Below are 8,908 nucleotides of genomic sequence, written 5' to 3' on the forward strand. Positions count from 1 at the left end.
TTTGATCCCTGGCCCCACATGCCATGTGGTCTGAGCCCAGACACCTGGGCACACCATCTCACTGCCAGATGATGGGGGTGCCCACCACGCGGCCCTGGAACTGGGCATGGTGGTGCACACCTGTAATCCCATCCCATGGGAGGCTGAGCCAGGAGAATCTCTGTGAGCTTGAGACCAGCCTGGGGGCTACAAAGGTGAACACAAGACCAGCCAGAACTGTTCAGTGAGACTCTGTCTTGAAAAACAAAAAAGATAGGTCTTAGACTACCAGGTATAAAAAATCAAATCTAAATTTCCTACTGAGGGAGGGCGAGGTGACCTCGGGCAGCCGTGACCATGGGCCGCGAGTTTGGGAATCTGTTGCGGATGCGGCATGTGATCACCTACAGCTTGTCGCCCTTTGAGCAGCGCGCCTTCCCGAACTACTTCAGCAAGGGCATCCCCAACGCGCTGCGCCGCACTCAGGGGTGCATTCTGCGCGTGGTGCCGCCATTTGTAGTGGTTTATCTTATCTACACATGGGGGACTCAAGAGTTTGAGAAATCCAAGAGGAAGAACCCAGCTACCTATGAGAATGACAAATGAGCATCCCCTCTGTGACAGTTCCTGCTTCTGAAAGACGCTTCTGTGGGAAAGGAGGATGTATTATTTCTTGAAGACAATAAAATTCTTATGGACTGCAAAAAAAATAAAAAAAATAAAAAAAAAATAAATTTCCTACTGAGGCTTCCAGGGCCACATAATGAATTAAACGTATGTTGTTTGTCTCAGGCCTTCACTGAAGACCCTCAGAAATGGTGGTAAGAAGGTACACCAAACAGACAGCAAGAAAAGAGATGACAGCCAAAAAAATGGCAGCAAACATTTGGAAGCTGGAATGCATAAAACCAAGAACCAAAACAGACTTGAGCTCTGCAGTGGGAAAAAGAATGAAGAACGAAGTAGTTCCCATCCCAGCACTCCAGAGAGGCTCCAGACCTAGAAGTTCCTTAGGCACCTGTAGAGGTAGACATGTGGGCAGGGACTGCAAACAAAGGGCTTCAGAGAGAAGTGGAGTCCTCAAGCCCTTACCCTCCAAAAGCAGATTAGAGAATTTTCCTTTGAGAGGAAAATTCCAGTTGGGGTAGGAGTGGGGCAGAATGTTAGAAACAAGGAGAATGAAGTGAAAATGTCTATGTCAAATGGCGGGCCGCCAGTGTTCTTCCCGTCTGCCCTTAGAACACCGGCAACCTGTGTTTTTGCCTCTCACAAGGGATCTGGAGGATTTTTCTCTCATAACAGTTGCTACAGACATTAACCCTTAGAGGTCCCTTCAGAACAATAGTTGGATCCTGTACAGTGAAGCTCACTGGTCCAAAAGTCCCACTGTGCACACAGAACTCATCAGAATTGGTGCGTTTTGCTCATTCATGCTTTCTTTACTTTAGTGCTTCATTTTTAAATCTGATGAGAGGACCAAAGCCTGTCAGACATTTGAGGGAAGAGTCTAGTGGAAAGAGTAGGGATTGTGACAAACACACTGGGAATAGAACTCAGAGGAGAACAAACGGCAAACAAATTGAAACACCCTGAAGTCGTGAAACACAGCCAAAGGACATTAAAAAGAGAACATCTTAAGAATGAGAAAAATGGTGGGGATTTAAAGTACAATGGCGGGAGTAAATGTTTCAATAGACAGGAGGAAGGTAAAGTTGAGGAACTGTCTAAGGAAACAGATTTTAAGAAAAGAAATGGAAGAGGAGAAAATTAGAGTACTAGGCAAATAAGAATTTTAGTAGACACAGAGTAATTGAAGAGAAGAAAAATGATCAAATAAATGAACAAGAAACTTTCCTAAGCAGAAGGTCTTACTGTCCTGACAGGAACCTGGGTACTATGACTTGAAAGCAACATTCCAGCAACTGAAAGAGCTGAATCCCTGAGCGCAGTGAGGTCTGGGACAAACAACTGCTCATTGTCCCTGCAAGCCCTCAGAGAAATGTGACACTTTATACACTGACAAGGTGCCACATTGAAACATAATTTAAGCTAAAATAGATAAGAGTCAGGGCCAGCCAGATAGCTCAGCAGACTAAAGCATCTGCTTAGGCCAGTGTAAGGACCAGGGTCCCTGCCAGCTCCGCCCCCAGAATGCACTGAGAGAGTGACTGAGACTGGGTGTGGTGGCGCTCACCTATAATCCCAGCCCTTGGGAGACTGAAAACAGGAGGATCACTATGAGTCCGATCTGTGTCGTGAGACATTGTAGACCCTGAACTAAATACATACATACATACATACATACATACATACATACATACAATAGATAAGATCAAAGTTTTAGTGAGGAGGAAATATAGACCAAACATTGGGAAAAGGAAGCAAATACTAAGGATTTCCTAAAAGTAAAATCTAGTGTCTAGAACTGCAAGCAGGCTAGATGCCATCTCTCAGGTTTTCATCTGTGTTTCCCTCCCCTCCATCCATTGTTCTTTGGCTTGAGAAAGAGTATGAGATTCGAATGTTCTGATTCCAGAACACTACCAGCAGGGACCAGGGTGGGTTGTGGTTCCTAAGGCCTGGCTTTGAGCCTGGTTTCCCTTCATTTCTCTCAGTGAGTGTCCTTACATAGAAAATTAGCAATTGGCTAATTAGTTATAAATTAGCAGCCCAGAAATTCAATCTGGTCACATACATATTAGGCACACACAATGTGACACTTAAACATTTGAGATGGGTCTAGCTTTTCTTGAAACTTCAGAAGATCTGGTGACAGAGAACTCGCATTCCTTCTTGGCCAGCATGCATAGGCACTGATGAAGCCCTGTTTCTATGCACTTGTGTTTGTGAACCTTGGGTTAGATGGCTATTTAGGGCCCCTCCACTTCATTCATTCATTTGGGTGTTTGTCTATGTAATGGACTTTCTACATGCTACTGCTCTAGACAGAGGTGCACCAAGATGCCTGTGATGAATGTGTGAATCCATACAGAGGGCTGAAAAAACATTTCTAATGCTGCAGTAGTTGTTGAAAGACATCCCCCTGTGTGCTCAGGTCCCCGAGGACAGATCATTTCAATAGGAGGCATCAGGGGTCTTCACAGAAGCTGTTGATTTTTGAATTTTTTTTTTATTTATTTGTGTGTGTGTGTGTGTGTGTGTGTGTGTGTGTGTGTGGCCAGCTCAGCCCACCAGGGGGCAGGGCAGGCTGGCATGTGGTGCTGGGGGATTGATCTGCGGTCCCTGTGCTTTGCCAAGCTTGTTCTAAGTAGGTGCTTTAGACCACTGAGCCATCTCACCAGCCCCAAAGCTGTTGATTTTTGGAATGCACCAGGTGGACCATGAGAACAGCCCAGGTCCTGTGCCTGGACTGGCCCTGGATTCCCAGGGTGCTTCACGTTCCATCTGAAGACCCGGGGACACTGAGCCCTGGGGAAGGAAGCCAAGGATTAAAAGGTCATGAAATAGTCCTTCCAGGAGCGCCAGGAAAGAACATACTGAAATCAAAAGGTGAACCCTGAGGCGTGTCTATAAAAGGGAGTTGGAGAGGACTACCTGGAGCTGGCACGCTTGTGCATGGCTATAGTCCCCATGCTGGAGGTCACAAGTTCAAGACTCAGCAAGGGTCTGTCTGAAAAGGTGGTGGGAGAAATAGTTCAATTCGAAGACCTTGCAACCAACCCTCAGTACCACAAAAACCAAACCAAATCAAACAAAGAAATAAAGAAATAAAGGAGATAAAAGTAAAAGAAAGGAGGAAAATAAAGGAGAAAAAGAACTGCTGAGATTTAGGGGTGGGTTCGTGAAAATGAGGCCTTCCTTTGCATTGGATGCTTTCAAAGAGTAGGGGATACTTTTATGTATTTTTTTTTTTTTTTTTGGCAGAACCAGGGATTGAACTCAGGCCCTTGCACTTGCCAGGGAAGCGCCCATTCTACTGATCCATCTCCCCAGCCCCACTTTTAGGTATCTTAATAAAGGTTATCTAGAAGAGGAGAATGGCAAAACAAAAGCTGTAATTGGCAAGAAACCAGCAGCCACTCCTGCTATCCAGGGTAATGTTGGGTCATTTTCATGATTTGGATAATGCTCTTGTTTGTGTTCATTTGTGGCCAGCACATCATGTCCCTAGAGGGGCTTGTTTGGCACTGGCTCTGTGAAAGTGTTGACCTTCAACAGCAGAAAGCTTTGCCAGCAGTGGAAGTCAGCCCTTACTGGCAGGACCCCTTCACCGCAGGTGTTAGTGCCTTTGAGCGCCACAGAGCCTGGGAAGCCTTCTAGCAATTGCTTTTCAATTCTATCTGAATTAACATTTGCTTCAAGGACTTACCATCCAAGCTTGATAGATTGGGTTTAAAAGCTCTGTGTTGTTGCTCTTCCTGTAAAGTATTCTTGGTCTGTCCTAGGCCTGTTCTGGAAAGGTCTTCATGACCTGGGATCCCACAGCCAGACCTACCCAGACCTCATATCCTTATTTTCATGGACAGAGACAGACAGTTCCTCTGTGCATAAACCAGAGCTGCCCTTTTAGTATTAGCCCCCTTAAAAGCATTTTTTCATTGGAAACATGTTCACATTTAATATCACTGTATGAAACCAAGGCCCTTGGAGATGGAATGACTAACCAGCCTTCCTGTCACTAATTTCGTTTGTGTTCAGTCCATTTTCTCTGCCACCAGAATCACTGTCCTCAATCTCTTGTTTTATGTAGTCTCTGCCAGTTCCCTCCCTATCCTTCCTAGAGGCAGAGTAAACTTCTTATCACAACACCCAAGGTCCTCAACACCCAGCCCCAGCCCAGCCTCCCTCCTGAGACTCTCCTCTCCTTACACTACCCCCAGCCCACACACCCAGCATCTTCCCCAGCTGGAGACCAGCTCTTTCCTCTGCTTTACTGGGCTCAGCATCTATCTTTGAAGTGGTGTTAGGAACTGCTTTTTTCTCTTCCTAGACTTATTATACACATATCCAGGACAGCACATGTCTTATTGGGCTATAATGTTGATGTGTCTCATTTATGGAAGGAATTTTCCCAGTGCCTAGCAGGCAGCATGGCACAGAGAGCCTGAACCCAGAAAACTAAAGCCTGTAGTTAAAGGGCCTCTTTCCTTCTTCCTGCTACAATGCCACTACTTAGTACTTCCAGTAGCTGGACACCCCCAGGGGATTCCTTTGAACTTTCAATAGTTTGTTAGAAGCCCCACCCACCTGGTGCTGGAGATTGAACCCAAGGCTTTTTTTTGTCAGAACTGGAGATTGAACTAAGGCCCTTGTGCTTGCCAGGAAAACACTTATTCCACTGAGCCATCTCCCTAGCCCCAAACCCAGGGCTTCTTGCTTGCTAGGCCAGCACTCTTACCACTAATCCTCATACCACCCAACCCTAGAAAGTGCTTCCTTTTATCAGACATACATTCATCTCTCTACTAAATCTAGTTCATTTTGAGCTCTTGAAATTAACACGCATGCCCTTTCTGTTTTCACTTGTACTGGAGAATGCTTGGGTTTCCACTATCCTGGCCCTCCTTTTGGACACTCCAGTTTATTCACATTTGTTGTAGTCAGGATTTCTAAGGGAATATGTTTAATAAGAACACATACTTTATAGGAATATTTCTAATATTCACCCAAAAAAATCAAATGTGGGCTGGGGAGATAGCTCAATAGAATAAGTGCTTGCCTGGCAAGCGCAGCTTCCTGAGTTTAATCCCTGGTACTTTAAAAAAATAAAATAAAAATTCAAACGCAAAGTGTGTGGTAGATCCATCTATACTCTGGAGACCCAAAGAACCTAGCTGAGGGCCTGGATCCCATAGCAGTGTCCTGCACAAGTCCAGATGAAGACCTAGAGCCCATCATACAAGTCCATGTCAAGGAGCTGCACTGGGAAGGCCCAAAGGTTGGAGGTGGACACTAGAGAGCCTATGTCAGGAAAGTGAAAGATTTGTGACAGCTGGTTGGGGGATCTGAACTGAGGCAAGAAGCATTGCTCAAAGTAAGGACCAGGGCCGGCCAAATAGCTCAGTGGATTAAAGTGCCTGCAAGCAAAGGTAGGGGCCAGGGCTTCGATCCGCAGGTCTGCTGTGCCAGCCCTGCCCCCAGGGCTCACTGAGATGGAGATTGAGACTGTGTGTGGTGGTGCACATCTATAATCCCAGCTTTTGGAAGGCTGTAAACAAAAGAATCACTAGGAGTCCGATGTAGTAGTGAGACCCTGAACACCCTGTAGACCCTTCCCTAAAATACAATAAATAAACAAACAAACAAAAACTGGAGTGCCTTCATAAAGAACCACAGCCATCCTCAATGACAGAGAGGACTCAAGCTCCTCCAATGATAACAGCTGAGCTCATATCAGGAAAACCAACACAACAAACTTCTCCAGGAGAATTAACAGTGCATCTTTCCCTCTAGTTCTATTTTTATGCTGTTCACAATACTCAGGTAAGCCTTCCACGCCATTAGTTAACCTACCACAACATCTTTCAGAATATGAAGCCCAGAGCTGGATACAGTTTTTCAAGAGTGATCTGAGTAGCTCCAAGTAAAGGAGAACCATCAGCTCCCTCATTCCTGCCTAAGACATATTAGATTATTGGGCCCCATGACCGCAGAGTTTGTAGTCAATTCAAATGTTTAGTCTTTGGGGAATTTTTATCTGTTTTGTAAGTGCTGCAGCTAATTCATGCTTCTTTCATCTTAACTTGCACAATTGATTTTCTGGACCCAGGGGTAGAAGCTTGCGTTCATCCCAGTTACATTCCATCTTGCTATATTTAGCTCATTATCTTAGCCTTGGCAAGTCATTGCTGCATCCTAGTTCTCCCCAATAAGTATCACCTACAGTGCTGTAGGTCTCTCTTTTGCAGTACTGGGGATCAAACTTGGTACCTTACGCTTGCCAGGTAGGTGCTTAAGCCACTGAGCTATATCCCCTTCATCTGCAATGTTGATCATTCTCTTGATTCCAGCTTTCAAATTTATATCTACGCCTAACATCAGAGCCCTTATTCTATTCCTCTCTCCTTCCTTGATTTCTTCCTTCCTTTCTTTCTCTTTTACTCTTTCTTCCCCGTCTTGTTCCAAACAATTGCAAGTTGCCTAATCAATCTAAAACTATAAAACTAATACTATAAAACTCCTTCTGTGACAATAGGTACCCAAATAAGTTCCTTTTAGGATAATTATCCAACTGGGTAAGAATCCAACTAGTGGTCCTGGCAGTGTACCTATTAGTTCTCTTTTCTTTTTTGTTTTGCTACCAGAAATTGAACTCAGGACCTTGCTTTTGCCAAACTCAAGACTTTGTGCTTGCCATCCAGGTGCTATGCCACTGAACTATCTCCTTAGCCTCTAACCAGTGGCTTTCATGAGATTTACAGGACACAAGAAAAAGTAGGCCTTCCCTAATTCCAAATTTATTAGGCCTGTTTTGATGTGCTGTGTTTGATTTTGTGTCTTGTCCTAAAGAGCTAGGGGCCAATTTCCATTCCTAGGGGTTCAAGTCCATCCTTTTAGTACTCTATTTTAGAATCTCCTTTGGAATATACAAGGTCTACTTTCAGAACCCCTATGTCATTTATACATTTTGTGTCTTCCAAAACATGGAAAACATTGGTATCTGATGAATATCTATATGTACTAGCTCCACAGTGACATTCTCCTGCAGTTTTTGTTTTGTTTCTAAAAAGAAAGCCTAATAACAGCTGGAAACTCCATAAATTTACGCATTCATGTGGAGCCTCCAATCAAAACATTGATTATGCTCAGTGAAGAGCCTAAGCCCCCTATCCCTGCCTGGAGTTGAATTGACACGTTTCTTCTTCTTTCCATCCCTTCTGCTATAATGAGGAATTTTGAGAAGGTTACAGAGCACTAGGTTACAAGGCTAGTCTCTCTCAATGTTGGACATAGAGCTGAGAATTATAAATGATTTTAGTCCTCGAATTTAAATCAGCTTTTGCATCAGTGGAATATATTTTAGGATATTTAAAATCTGAGCCAGAAGATCCTAATATAACTAAAATCTATGCCAGCATATGAAATGATTAGAAAAGAATTACTCAGAAGACTTAACCCCCTTTCCCTCTCCCATATTGCTCATGAGTTACTGGTCAACAGTAGGACAGAACAGGAAGGAAACCCTCAACAGCAAATTGGTCTAACCTCAATAGGAGAGATAGAGTCTATGCTGAAATCTGAAAGCCTGTAGAATTTTTAGGTTCAGTAAAAAGACCTGAAGCACCTCCTTCTCAGTCAGTTCAGCCACCACTTCCTGCAAGAAACCTTTCTAGAACTTTCCCCATGATGAGCTGAGCCTCAGGGCACCCTGAAAATGTCTCTGTCTCTGATTGTATCACAGCATCTTCAAATGACATTTTTTATATGTTGGTATGCTCATGCTATACCTTGATTTCTTCAAAAGACAGGGATTATCCTGCTGACCTGGTATCCTTGTGCCTAGCTGTGTGCTTGAGGTGGATCAGGGGCTCAACAAATATTTACAAAACTTAATGTACCAGTTCTCCAAGGCTCTTAAGTTCATAACGTCCACTGTACATTTTGTTCAACTCCACCTTTCTCTTAATTTTAAAAGGCCATATGAAATTTAATACATTATTTCAGATTCATGAACACTTTGCTCGTTACATTAGTCTTGTTAAAGGAGTCCATTATTCCAGAAATCTTGTTAGAAGGGAGCTCTTTGTCATTGTGGGGTTTTCCATGAATTGCAGGCACTCAAAAGAACAGCATACATCGTATCTTCTGCTTTCTCATGGTTCCAGAATGTCAACAAGGGAGGAAACCTGAGACATCATCACCCCAGATCCCACAGTTTGAGAGCCAGCACTCAAGTTCACAGGTTTTTTCCAAAGGCACACAGCATGTGGCAAAGCCAGGACTGAGATCTCATCGTGTGCCTTAGTGT

The 8,908-nt window shown here is 44.0% G+C and overlaps 1 pseudogene; it reads left to right on the forward strand.

The window, feature by feature from the left end:
* The first annotated feature begins 325 nt into the window (after positions 1–325).
* Positions 326–635, forward strand: LOC101570237 (annotated as a pseudogene).
* The last annotated feature ends 8,273 nt before the right edge of the window (positions 636–8,908 follow it).

Source organism: Octodon degus, unplaced genomic scaffold (genome assembly GCF_000260255.1).
Source record: "Octodon degus isolate 3935 unplaced genomic scaffold, OctDeg1.0 scaffold00238, whole genome shotgun sequence".
Taxonomy (NCBI): domain Eukaryota; kingdom Metazoa; phylum Chordata; class Mammalia; order Rodentia; family Octodontidae; genus Octodon; species Octodon degus.